Raw genomic sequence first — 14,206 nt, 5'->3', positions numbered from 1 at the left:
GATCATCCTGGAGCTGACATGGCCGAATTTCACCTAAATCATGACCCAAGCAGTCGCGCTATCCTTGGGAAAAGTTGTAGCATTATCACAGCTCGACATCCTAACTTACGATGGCAACCTGGACGATACACCCATCCAGGCCAGGTGGCTCATCACCGCTGCATACCCGGAAACCGATGCAGCAACCCAAGAACAACACATGTTTAACACACTCCTAAGGATCCTCCCCAGCGTCATTAGAGAACACTTGACAATATATGACCAAACAGGAGACCTAAATAAAGATATCCAACTGGTAAGATGTCTCCTAGCTTCCCACTCCACCCCGCAGCACATAGGCACCATGAGTAAATTCCCCACTCTGAAGATGGCACCACACCACAAACCACAGATGCCCCCAGCTCACACAAGTCTTCCACCAATGCCCAACATATCCAGGACACACCCTACCAAAACACACCCCACCCCAAGGAAAATACAAACTTCATTTCCATCAACCCATGGGAATTCTCTGCCTGCAGCCACAGATATCCTATCCACGACATCCGGGAACAGCTAAAGGCTGCCCGACGCAAGGCAACCACCCAAAGGCGGCAAAAGGTCTCATCCCTGGATAACGAGGGTGCCCAGGATGACACCTCATCTGCCAACTGTGTCGACCCTGGGGAAATGGAGCCGGAGGAAGATGACATCCCACAGCAGCTGGATTTTTAGGAAAACCCCCACACCTCCCCACAATGGCAGGGGCCACCTCACAAAAATACCTCCCCCCCCAGTCTATGACAAGATAAGACTGAATGAGGTAAAGGAGAAGCTACTGGTCGACACAGGAACAGCTAGGTCCTGCCACTACAGTCACTTCTACCCCCACCAAAAATTGGCTTTTGGCCCGCTTTTCCCTACCTCAGCTCATCTCGTAGATGCAGGGGACTGCCCCCTGCCAATACGTGGGGAAACCTGGGCCCCGCATCCTGACACCCACTAGCAAGTCTCCATCCAACACAAGTTCATCACCTGCCGTGCATATGATGGTTATTTGGGGCTGGACCTTCTGCAGAAGATACACACAAACATTGACTGTCACAAGCAACGTCTCCAGTTCCACGAGCCTCTAGACCTCTCCCCCCAGCCACTCTGCATATGCACACCCCCACCCCCCCTCCTCAGCCCCATGTCCTCCACCCTGTTTCCTACCTCCCCCACCACTCCTCCACATCCTACCTTCCCAGCAACCATTGCCTCTGCCCTGATGATCCCCCCATAGCACGAGGCCTGGCTATACCTGAACAGGCCCACCGGAACCTCCATCCTGTTCTCCCCCCAAACCTACCATCTGGAACCCCCTCATCCTGCCTACTGTCCCTCACCCTCCTCCTCCCCCACCTCGGGGCAGTACACATTGCAAATGTCTCCATCACCACCCTTACAATGCCCAAAGCATTAGCAGTGAGAGAGTTGGAGGAGGCCGAGCATTGTGCACACACCATTCCCCTTCTGCTGCCCTACCCCCTCTACCTGAACACCTCTTACCTTACCAAGCGGACAGCCTCCTGCGCCTCCTCCTGGACTTCCAAGATCTTTTCATCAGGACCAGCAGACATTGGCCGCACCACGTACCTGACACATGAAATCCACACCACCAAACCACCTATTCACCAACCATCATGGCGGAAAAAACCCAGACAACGAGCTGAGGAAGACCGGCACATCCAGGAAATGCTTGATGCCGGTGTCATATCACCCTCCACTAGCCCGTGGTCCTCCCCTGTCATTCTGGTCAAAAAGACGGCACCATGGGTTTCTGTGTAGATTATAGACAACTGAATAACATAACCACCAAGGATGCCACTCCCCTACCAAGGATAGACAACTCTCTTGACTCCCTATACGGAGCATCCTGGTTCTCCACCTTGGACCTGCAATCAGGATACTGGCAAGTCCCTGTACACCCCACGAGCAGAGGGAAAACAGCTTTTTCGACCGGAAACGGAAAATCCTATGAATTCAACATCCTTCCATTTGGACTCTGCAATGCCCCTGCTATGTTTTCCAGACTAATGGAATCAGGGCTCAGTGCCCTCACCTGGAAATCTGCCTGGCATACCTGGATGACATAATCATTTTCAGCCAGACATGGGCAGACCACCTCCAGTACCCCAAAAAGGTCTTCCTGTGCATCCGCCAGGTTGGACTCAAACTCAACCATTGAAATGCGTCCTGGCTGCATGATCTGTTTCCTTCCTGTGGCACATTATTTCGTAGGATGGAATAGCACCTGACCCTGACAAGCTGCGTGCCATTGCAGATCTCCCCTAACCTGAGATGTCCACAAAGTCTGCACCTTCCTGGGACTCACCTCTTACTACTGGTGCCTTGTAAAAGGGTTTACCAACACTGCCTAGCCCCTCCACGACATGACTAAAAAAGGGTGAGCCTTTCACCTGGACTGATGAGCAGATCAGCATTCCACACCCTAAAACCAAACTCATCACTGCCCCGATCATCGCATTCCCCAACTACACCTTGCCTTTCCACCTATACACAGATGTGTTTCTACTGGCAATCAGCACCGTTCTCACCCAGGTGCACGAAGGGTGGGAGCACATCATTGCCTGTGCCAGCCACACCCTCAACCAAGCTGAGAAAACTACACCGCCACCAAACGAGGATGCCTAGGCATCATATGGGCATTGGAGCACTTTTGAGCCTACCTCTTGGGTACACACATCTCCATTATTACCGTCCATCAATCGCTCCAATGGTTATGCCAGTCCAGCACCCACAACGCCCAACTCATCAGGTGGAGGGAAACTCTTGAGGAGTTTAACTGTGAGATATCCTATCACCTTGGCAAACTACACACCAACAATCATGCCCTGTCCCGATTACCGATCAACTCCAACCACGTCGAACCCAGTCTCTTACATCAGTGACACAACAAAGATTGCCCCCACTGGATACCACCACAGGTATTCTCCAAGCTCCACCAACAGGATGATCACCTGTTCACCCAGTCGGGACATATAGTGCTCAATCCCGAAACAGCTCTCGATGCAACAACCCATCTCCACTCAGACAACAGCACTCATCATGGCACTAAGAAACTTTTACAAGTGTTCAACTATACCAATTGGATGCCCGGCCCCTCCAACCTGGCCAAATAAGTTACCCAGGCCTGCTGGGCCTGCCCGCTAGGCAAAGACGTCACCCACACACCTGCCCCGCTGGGAAGCATCACCGCCCACAAACCATGGCAACTGTTGTCTGTGGATGTAATAGGCCCCCTACCACCTGAAGCTGGCTTCAAGTATATCTTCACCTTTGTGGATACATACTCGAACTTCCTCATTGCCTGTCCAGCCAAGGAACATCACGCCATAACCATGGCCGATGCCCTTGTCTGCCACGTCTTCCCATACTTTGATATTCCCCAAGCCCTGCACTCAGACAACACCCTGGAGTTCACCAGCAGAATATGGCAAGAACTCACCACCATCATCGGCTACCAAATCGCTCACTTCTTTCCCTACTGGCCCCAAGGGATTGGAATATGTGTGAGGAGCCAATGCACCCTCCTCAACCAGGTGCAGGCTCAAATAGAGGAGACCAAAAATGAATACTAGCCAGCCCATGTCAAGACTGTGCAGTGGGGGATGAATTCCTGCCCCTGGGACGACGGCATTTCTCCCCACGAATGAGTATTCAGAAAGACCCCCCTCCTCCTCCCCTTGCGATAGCACCTCCAGCCCCCTCCACGTCCCCTAAGTTCGACCCCCTTCACCACCTCGAGAGACAACTACACCACTTGCAGAAGCATCAGGACCTGCAACCAGACATTGCCCCATGCAACCCCTACAAACCAGGGGACTGGTAGCAGTGGCTAAACTACCAACGCCAAACAAAATCTCACCACGGTTCATGGAACCCTACACCATCACCCAGGTCCCCAACCCCTACCAAGTCACCATCAACTACCATAATACCCCACACACTTATTGTAACCGTTACGTCCTCCCATTCCCAACCGACACCTCTCGACGACACCACCCTCGTACCCCAGCCCGCCACACCACTCCACCACCACTCTCCACTCTAGACTCCCCATCTGACTCATACACCTGCTACTTCACACCCTTCTCCTTACCATCCTAATCCACTTCCTCCTCTCAGGTAAACTCCCCTACCTCACCCTCCCCCCATTTCCCACCCCCTCGGCAACCTCACCTCACACCTCAGCTCCTGCCACCACACCACCACCACAACTCCAGCCACCTGACCAGGGGACCCCCAGCCCACCCCCAGCCACCGTGCCATGTCTCCAGCGCCACACACCACCAACCACCACCTCTACACCTACACCATCCTCTCCCCCTTTCCCTCCTCACTCCACGCCCACAACCTGCCCCCGACCACATGTGCACTTCCCGACCACCACCCCCTCCACCCCGCCACCAAACACCCAGACCCCATCAACACGCCCAGCCACCACACCACGTGGCCACAGTCCCCCCTCACCACCCACACCCTTCCTCACCACCACCACAAGCTGATCCGGCCACCTCTCACGCCCACCGGCCATATACACAACCACACCCTCACCAATATCACCCGCATCACCAAGACAACCCACCCCCGCCCCCCACACACTCGACACATCCCACATAATACTGCATTTGCACCGGGCCCAATGGACTCTCCCACCAATCCAACTCCCCAGGGAGAAGATTTGTACCTACCCTTGGCAACTGCATAAAAACCAGACCACCTCACCGATCACCAGTATTCAACCAGGAGACACCGGCCACTTACCACCATCAGACATAAAGGTACGCCATACCACCTAGGCCCCAGCCCATGGCAAGAAATGGCACGTCTGTGGGATGCTCCACCTCCAACTCCTTCAGAAGACACCACCCTCTACATCACATATGCACGCCACCGAGAACCAGACATAACCACCTCCTACTGAACCACCTTCCTCCATCACCTCACACCAGCCCACCAGACCACCACCATGGACACATACCACCTCCTGCCACGGGGACGTGACTTCTCCCCCCAAGACAGTGGTGGAATGCCCACCCTGATGGAACACCATGAGAGGGGTGGCGCAACACCCACCCCACAGAGGGGCAACAGAGATGCAACACCAACACCAGAAGGAGACCACCGGGAGGCACATGAAGGACAAGGGCCTTGCACCCCTCTTACCCTCAGAGGAGCCAACTCCAGCCCCACAGCCCTGGCAGGTTACTCTCCAACCGGACTAATTTTCGACAGGTTCGGGGTGGGGCTTGTACTACACCCAAGTGACAGCCAAGAGCCGCACTAGGAAAGAGATGGCCACTGACCTCTCTATAGCTGCATCCTCCCCTCTGCAGAGCCAAGTGTCGGCCATTAGCCACACTAGGGAAGAGACGATCGCCACCTGCTCTTCGTCTGCAGTCCTTTCGGGGAACAGGACCTCGGCGATGGCCACTAGCTGCACCAGCAGGCAAGCGGCGGCCACTAGCTGCACCTCGTCTGCAGTCCTTTCGGGAAACAGGGCCATGGTGACGGCCACTGGCCACACCAGCAGGAAGGAGACAGCCACCAGCCACTATTTACCTGCTGCCCTAGGGACCTCGGTGACGGCCACCAGCCATGCCAGAAGGGAACAGTCACCGCCTGTCCCTCGCATCCTACCCCTGTGACTTCCCCCAAGGAGGGTGTCCCTTGCTTTGCCCACCACCCTAGGGGCCGAGTGGGACACCTCTCCCTCTCTCCCCACAGAGGCAGCCTGCAGGAGTTACGCCTGGAGGAGGTCTGATGAGGCCCCATCGTGAGCCCAGGGATTGTGCAGTTCAGCCAGTGCCCAGATGAGACCACCCGCTGTCGGACTTCTGGAAGAAGGGACGCCACAGGCGGCACCTGATGCCGACCCGACCCGAGAGACCACAGCTCTCGGATTCCCAGAGCTGCCCCAGGACCCCGGAGCATGACCTCCCCTGCCCCATTGGACGACGACCTACTTCCCAGAGTGGGTGCAAGCAAGCGCGCCTACTCTCCCTATTCGGTCACAGTCCCGAGGACCAAACTCCCCACCGAGGCCCCACCAGGGAAGGGCCCCTCTCCACGCCACCCAGCAGCTCACTCTGGATGACTCGGTCCATGGCAATAGTCCCGTGCCCCCTTAGGGAAGGCATCCCTGATGGGACCCCTCCCACACCTGGCCGACACCTGTAAGCAGCCCAAGACTTCAGTAGCCTCAGCCGGAGTCCTCCTGTCCTGATAGTGACTGAAACCTGTATAGTGTACTGTGTCAGTATTGTATTCACATTGTACTCAGTGTTGTACGAACTTTAAATAATATACATGTAAGGTTAATTGACCAGAGTTTTTGTGACCTGTTCCTTTAGTTGTGTGCACTAGACCTGGCCTAGAAAAGAACCCCACATTAGTTGCACGTGATCAAAGGACAAGTAGTTGAACTTTGAACACGTCGCATAACAGATATCTCTCATAATCTGTTGCTTGGACTCCATGCCGGTCACGTAGTATGTTTCTCTCACCAGCCAACCCTATCTAAAGCTTGTTATCTGACGCTGACGTCTATCTATATACCTAGGCTGCTTCCCCCAAGGAAAGGGAGGTAGCCGAGACAGGATGACAAACTCCCCATTTATTCATCCATTCAAACACATTCATTTGCATCTTAGCCCCAAAGGGGAGAACGAACAGATCCTCACTGCACCACACCGCACAAGGGTCAACTGCACAATGCAATCAGTGACATTTGCAGCAAGGCCCGACAGCAGAGCCAGTTTACCCCTGCCACATCATAACAGACCCATCCCATTAGACGCACCTGAGCTGACTAACTGATCAGACCAAATGCGGGAGAATATCCCCTCAGAGCTGCGTCATCACTTATTCATTCACAATTTCTCTCCATTTATTTCTGTCACGCACAGCCACTCTTCCCTGCTCAACAGACATCCCTCTTGCATCCAGTGCTCTCTTCACACTGTCCATCCATCCTATTCGTGGTCTTCCTCTTAGCCTTACACCTCTCACATCAGATCTAGTTACCTTTTTCACCAATTGCTCATTATCCATTCTCTCTATATGCCCAAACCATCGCAACACCCTCTGCTCAACTCTACCAGCCATCTCCCGAACAACTCCAGTTCTCTCTCACATTTCATCATTTCGCACTCGATCCATACGCGTCACTCCACACATACTCCTCAGACACCTCATCTCCATTACATTCAAACTTTTCCTCTCTGCTACACCCATATTCTTTGTTTCAGCCCCATATAATGCAGTCGGTACCACAACACCCTCATACAGCCTTCTCTTTACATCCATTCTAAGTGAACGACATCTAAACACTTTTTTCATTCCTCCCAGCACCTTTCCTACTTCATTTATTCTAAACTTCACTTCTGCATCTATTCTTCCATCCACAGCAACATGTGACCCTAGATATTTAAAACACTCTACCTCCTCAAGCAACTCGCCATTCAAAACTATATTCATCCCTCTACCATCTACCAACCTCGTACACTTCATCACTTTTCTCTTATTCTCATTTACTTTCAATTTCCTCCTTTCACACACCCTTCCAAACTCCTCTGCCAACTATCTCAATCTCTCCTCTGAATCAGCCACCAGTGCAGTATCATCTGCAAACAGCAGCTGCTTCAGATTCCACTCTCCATCATCAACATTCACCAGACTCAGACCTCCACCTAAAACTCTTGCATTCACCTCCCTTACAACACCATCCATGTAAATATTAAACAACCAAGTCGACATCACACATCCCTGGCGCAGCCCCACTCTCGCGGGAAACCAATCACTCACAGCATTTCCCACTCTTACACACGCTTTACCATTTACATAAAAACTTTTCACCCCTTTTAGTAACCTACCATCAAGTCCATACAATCTTAAAACAGTCCACAAAGCCTCCTTATCAATTCTATCATACGCTTTCTCTAAATCCAAGAATGCCCAAAACACATCCTTGTCTTTCGCTAAATACTCTTTCACACACTTGTCTCACAGCAAACACCTGATCCACTCATCCTCTCCCTCTCCCAAAGCCACACTGCTCATCACCAATCACTCCCTCTGTACCCTCTCTAACTCTCATAATTAACACTCTACCATAAACCTTACTCTTAACATTCAACAGACATATACCCCTAAAGCTAGTACATTCATACTTATCACCCTTGCCTTTATACAGCGGGACCACACACAAGCATTTGCCCAGTCAATTGGCACCATACCTTTCACAAAGCACACATTCAACAATCTTACTAACCAATCAACACTAGTCACTCCACCACCCTTCAGGCATTCCACAGCACACCCATCCATACCTGCAGCTTTCCCTGTTTTCATCACCTTTACTGCCTTCTCCACTTCCTCCTTCGTGATCAAAGAATCATTCAACTCTCCCAACACATTTATTCCTTGCACCCTTCCATCTACCACAATCTCAGCCACCCTTTCCTCCTCTACATTTAACAGTCTTTCAAAATACTCTGCCCATTCTTCCTTACTGCATCCATCTCAATTAACATCCTTCTATCCTCTGCTTTTACTCGTTCTTCCTTCCCAAACTCTCCCTTTCGCACCCTTTTCACCTCCTTCCAAAACATTTTCTTATTCTGTTGAAAATTCTCTGTCACCCACCTACCCCACCTCTCATCTGCTGCCACTTTAGCATCACGCACAGCCCTTCTCGCTCTATTCCTCTTTTCCTTATACCTTTCATATTACATCTCATCCTTCCTCTGCAGCCACACTTCATATGCATGTCTCTCCTCAGCCACAGCCATACTTACTTCCTCGCACCACCATTCACTTCCCTTTCTTACACCACCACCCACACGTCTCACACCACACACTTCTTCTGCATGCCCCACGACAGCACTCTTAAACAACTGCCATTCCTCCTCCACACTGCCATTTTCCAGATCTTTCACTGCGTTCCACTCATCTTTCAATTTCTCCTGATACTCTATCATTTTCTCTCTTTTATCCAACTCACTCACTTTCAAAACCTCCCTGCCACACCTAACCCTCCTAGCTCTCACCCATCTCTTACCTACTCTAACTTTCCCTCCACCAGGTAGTGGTCAGATATACCTCCACCCTCCCCTCTCAGAACTCTCACATCCAACAGTCTTCCTATTACATTCCTAGACACAACCACATAGTCCATCAAAGCTCTATCAACAACCCTTCCACCCTCCTGTATCACCCATGTATAGTTATAAATATCTTTCTTCTCAAACAGCGTATTTCCAATTACCATCTCTCGCTCAACACACATCGCTATCATTCGTTCCCCATTTTCATTTCTTCCAGGCACACCATGTATACCAACTACACCTTCAACTGCTACATTTCCCACTCTAGCATTCATATCTCCCATCATTACCACATTCACATTTGCTCCAAAACTCTGCTAACACTCATCAACATCATTCCAGAAAGACTCCCTCTCTTCTTCATCCCTTTCACTACCAGGCCCATATGTACTCACAAACACCCACAACTCACGTTCATATTTCGCTTTCACCCACATCAGTCTCGATGACACCTCCTTCCATTCAATCACACACTGCTGTACTTCCAGACTCACTAACAAGGCCACACCTTCTCTTGCCCTTCCTCTATCAACACCTGACAATCTTCCATTCACACTTCCAAACATAGACTCACCCTTCCCTTTCATCTTCGTTTCACTCAAAGCTAACACATCCAACTCTCTTCTCACAAACATTCTCCCAATCTCCTCCCTTTTAGCCTCAATTGTACTACATCCACGCACATCCATAGACCCAATCTTCAGGGTACGGGGATAACTCCATCCCCCATTCCTTTCTCTGGCCTGTCTCTTTTTGGGAACTAAAAAACAGAGGAGGGGGTCCCTAGTCCTCTCACCCCGCCCCTTTTAGTCGCCTTTTACGACACGCAGGGAATACGGTGGCAGTATTCTTCCTAACACAACCTGGCCGCAGAGTAGTAGTACCACCCCATATTGCGGCCAGATTGTGTCCCCCCCGCCACAGGGGGGACGCCGCTGTACAAGGTGTAATGCAAAGCGTTATCTACCAAATATTAACTCATTTATATCATGCCCTGAAGGAAAGAAAATAAACAAATTATGTGACCACCACTGCATTTCATTCTCCCTCCCCTGCCTACCATCCCTCCCCTCCCTCACTCCACCCCTGCACCATCACTCGTCCCCCCACCCACCTTCCCTTCTCTGTCGGGCCCCTCCCTTTCAGCCCCTCTTACTCCATCGTGACTTGCCGCGCATAAAGGAGCCAGCCTGGGGCACGGGGTACAGGAGGATAGGTGATTATTTATGACTATGACTGTACATGTTGGTGTGTCATCAGGTACTGCGTGTATGTGTATGTGTCATTTCATGTGTAAGTGTGTTGTTGTATACGTTATCCACACAACAACAGCAAGTCAGGGGGTGGAATGATAACACTGAGGCTGATAACACTGATAACACCTCAGGGCCAAGCCTTCCACCACCACCCTCTCTCCTACGCTGTTTGGACTACACTCTATTATTATTATTATTATTATTATTATTATTATTATTATTATTATTATCATTATTATTATTATTATTATCATTATTATTATTATTATTATTATTATTATTATTATTATTATTATCATTATTATTATTATTATTATTATTATTATTATTATTATTATTATTATTATTATTATTATTATTATTATTATTATTATTATTATTATCATTATTATTATTATTATCATTATTATTATTATTATTATTATTATTATTATTATTACTACACTTTCAACTTAAATGTCAGGACCAATTTCCCTAGCCCCGGGCTCCTACGCTCTTCATGGACCAACACAGGAGAAGATGATGGATGGATAGAAGATGATGATGATGATGATGATGATGATTGTTGTTGTTGTTGTTGTTTGTTGTGATTCATCATCATTGTTGTTAATATTATTATTATTACTATTATTATTATTATTATTATCATCATCATCATTACCATCATTATTTATTAATTTCCTTTTTTGTACATTGCTATTATTATTATTATTGTTATTATTTATTATTATTATTATTATTATTATTATTATTATTATCATCATCATCATCATCATCATCATCATTATTATTATACAACCCCCAGCATGTAACTCGGCTACCTTATGTGTGTCAATATAAAGCTCAGTGCATTTATACAGTACAAATTGATATTTATATCAAACCTCTTATAAGTGGCTGTATCCATGTGTGTCAGAATTACCATATGCTTTTTTGGGTTGGGAAAAAAAGTGATTGATATTTGTGTAGGTGAAGGAAAGGTGAAGGTTAAATAGATATATAGTGCACATAGATATATAGTGCACACAGATATATAGTGCACATAGATATATAGTGCACATAGATATATAGTGCACGTAGATATATAGTGCACACAGATACTATAGTGTGCACATAGATATATAGGTGCACATAGATATATAGTGCACATAGATATATAGTGCACAAAGATATATAGTGCACATAGATATATAGTGCTCATAGATAATATATAGTGCACATAGATATATAGTGCACATAGATATATAGTGCACACGTGGATATATAGTGCACATAGATATATAGTGCACATAGACATATAGTGCACATAGATATATAGGGTGCACACAGATATATAGTGCACATAGGTATATAGTGCACACAGATATATAGTGCACATAGATATATAGTGCACACGTGGATATATAGTGCACATAGATATATAGTGCACATAGACATATAGTGCACATAGATATATAGTGCACACAGATATATAGTACACATAGATATATATGGTGCACATAAATATATAGTGCACAGACATATACTGTATATGTGCAATAGTGCACATAGATATATATAGTACACATAGATATATAGTACATTTTATAGATATATAGTGCACATAGGTATATACTGGACATAGATATATAGTGCACACACACACACACACACACACACATATATATATATATATATATATATATATATATATATATATATATATATGTATGTAGAAACACACACACACACACACACACACACACACACACACACACACACACATATATATATATATATATATATATATATATATATATATATATATATATATATATATATAGTGCACACAGATATATAGTGCACATAGATATATAGTACACATAGATATAGAGTGCACATAGATATATAGATGCACATAGATATAGTGTGCACAATTAGATATAGTGTGGCACATAGATATAGTGTGCACATGGATATCCCATAGTTCACATGGATATATAGTGCACACGGATATATATAGTGCACACAGATATATAGTGCACATAGATATATAGTGCACACAGATATATAGTGCACATATAGATATATAGTGCACACAGATATATAGTGCACATAGATATATAATTGTGCACATAGATATATAGTGCACACACATATATACAGTGTACATAGATATACTAGTGCACACAGATAGTATAGTGCACATAGATATATAGTGCACATAGATATATGGAGTGCACATAGATATATAGTGTATAGGTAGATATATAGTGCACACACAGATATATAGTGCACATAGATATATAATGCACATAGATATATAGTGCACATAGATATATAGTGCACACAGATATGGTAATAGTACACACATATATAGTGCACACAGATATATAGTGCACACAGATATATAGTACACACAGATATATAGTACACACAGATATATAGTGCACACATGATATATAGGTGTACACATTAAGATATAGGTAGTACACACAGATATATAGTGCACACAGATATATAGTGCACACAGATATATAAGTAGTACACACAGATATATAGTACACACAGATATATAGTACACACAGATATATAGTACACACAGATATATAGTGCACACACAGATATATATAGTGCACACATGATATATAGTGCACACAGATATATAGTGCACACAGATATATAGTGCACACAGATATATAGTGCACACAGATATATATAGGGTACACACAGATATATAAAGTGCACACACAGATATATAGTGCACACAGATATATAGTACACACAGATATATAGTGCACACAGATATATAGTACACACAGATATATAGTGCACATAGATATATAGTACACACAGATATATATGTGCACACAGATATATAGTGCACACAGATATATAGTACACACAGATATATAGTGCACATAGATATATAGTACACACAGATATATAGTACACAGATATATAGTACACACAGATATATAGTACACACAGATATATAGTACACACAGTTATATAGTGCACACAGATATATAGTACCCACAGATATATAGTACACACAGATATATAGTACACACAGATATATAGTGCACACAGATATATAGTGCACACACAGATATATAGTGCAATAACAGATATATAGTGCACACAGATATATAGTGCACACAGATATATAGTTGCACACAGATATATAGTTTTACACACACAGATATATAGTGCACACAAATATATAGTGCACACAGATATATAGTACACACAGATATATAGTGCACACAGATATATAGTACACACAGATATATAGGTGCACAAAGATATATAGTACACACAGATATATAGTGCACACAGATATATAGTGCACACAGATATATAGTTCACACAGATATATAGTACACACAGATATATAGTACACACAGATATATAGTACACACAGATATATAGTGCACATACAGATATATAGTACACACAGATATATAGTACACACATATATAGTGCACACAGATATATAGTACACACAGATATATAGTGCACACAGATATATAGTACACACAGATATATAGTACACACAGATATATAGTGCACACAGATATATAGTACACACAGATATATAGTGCACACAGATATATAGTACACACAGATATATAGTACACACAGATATATAGTGTACACACAGATATATAGTACACACAGATATATAGTACACACAGATATATAGTACACACAGATATATGAGTACACACACAAACACATTTAATTACATGGGTTATGTCAACGTCGTTAATAATAATATGATAAGATGTTCCTGTGTTGAAGACAGTGAATGAC

Source organism: Coenobita brevimanus, chromosome 31 (genome assembly GCF_032717465.1).
Source record: "Coenobita brevimanus isolate Jiangsu-jjx chromosome 31, ASM3271746v2, whole genome shotgun sequence".
Classification (NCBI taxonomy): Eukaryota; Metazoa; Arthropoda; class Malacostraca; order Decapoda; family Coenobitidae; genus Coenobita; species Coenobita brevimanus.
This window is presented reverse-complemented; position numbering follows the sequence as displayed.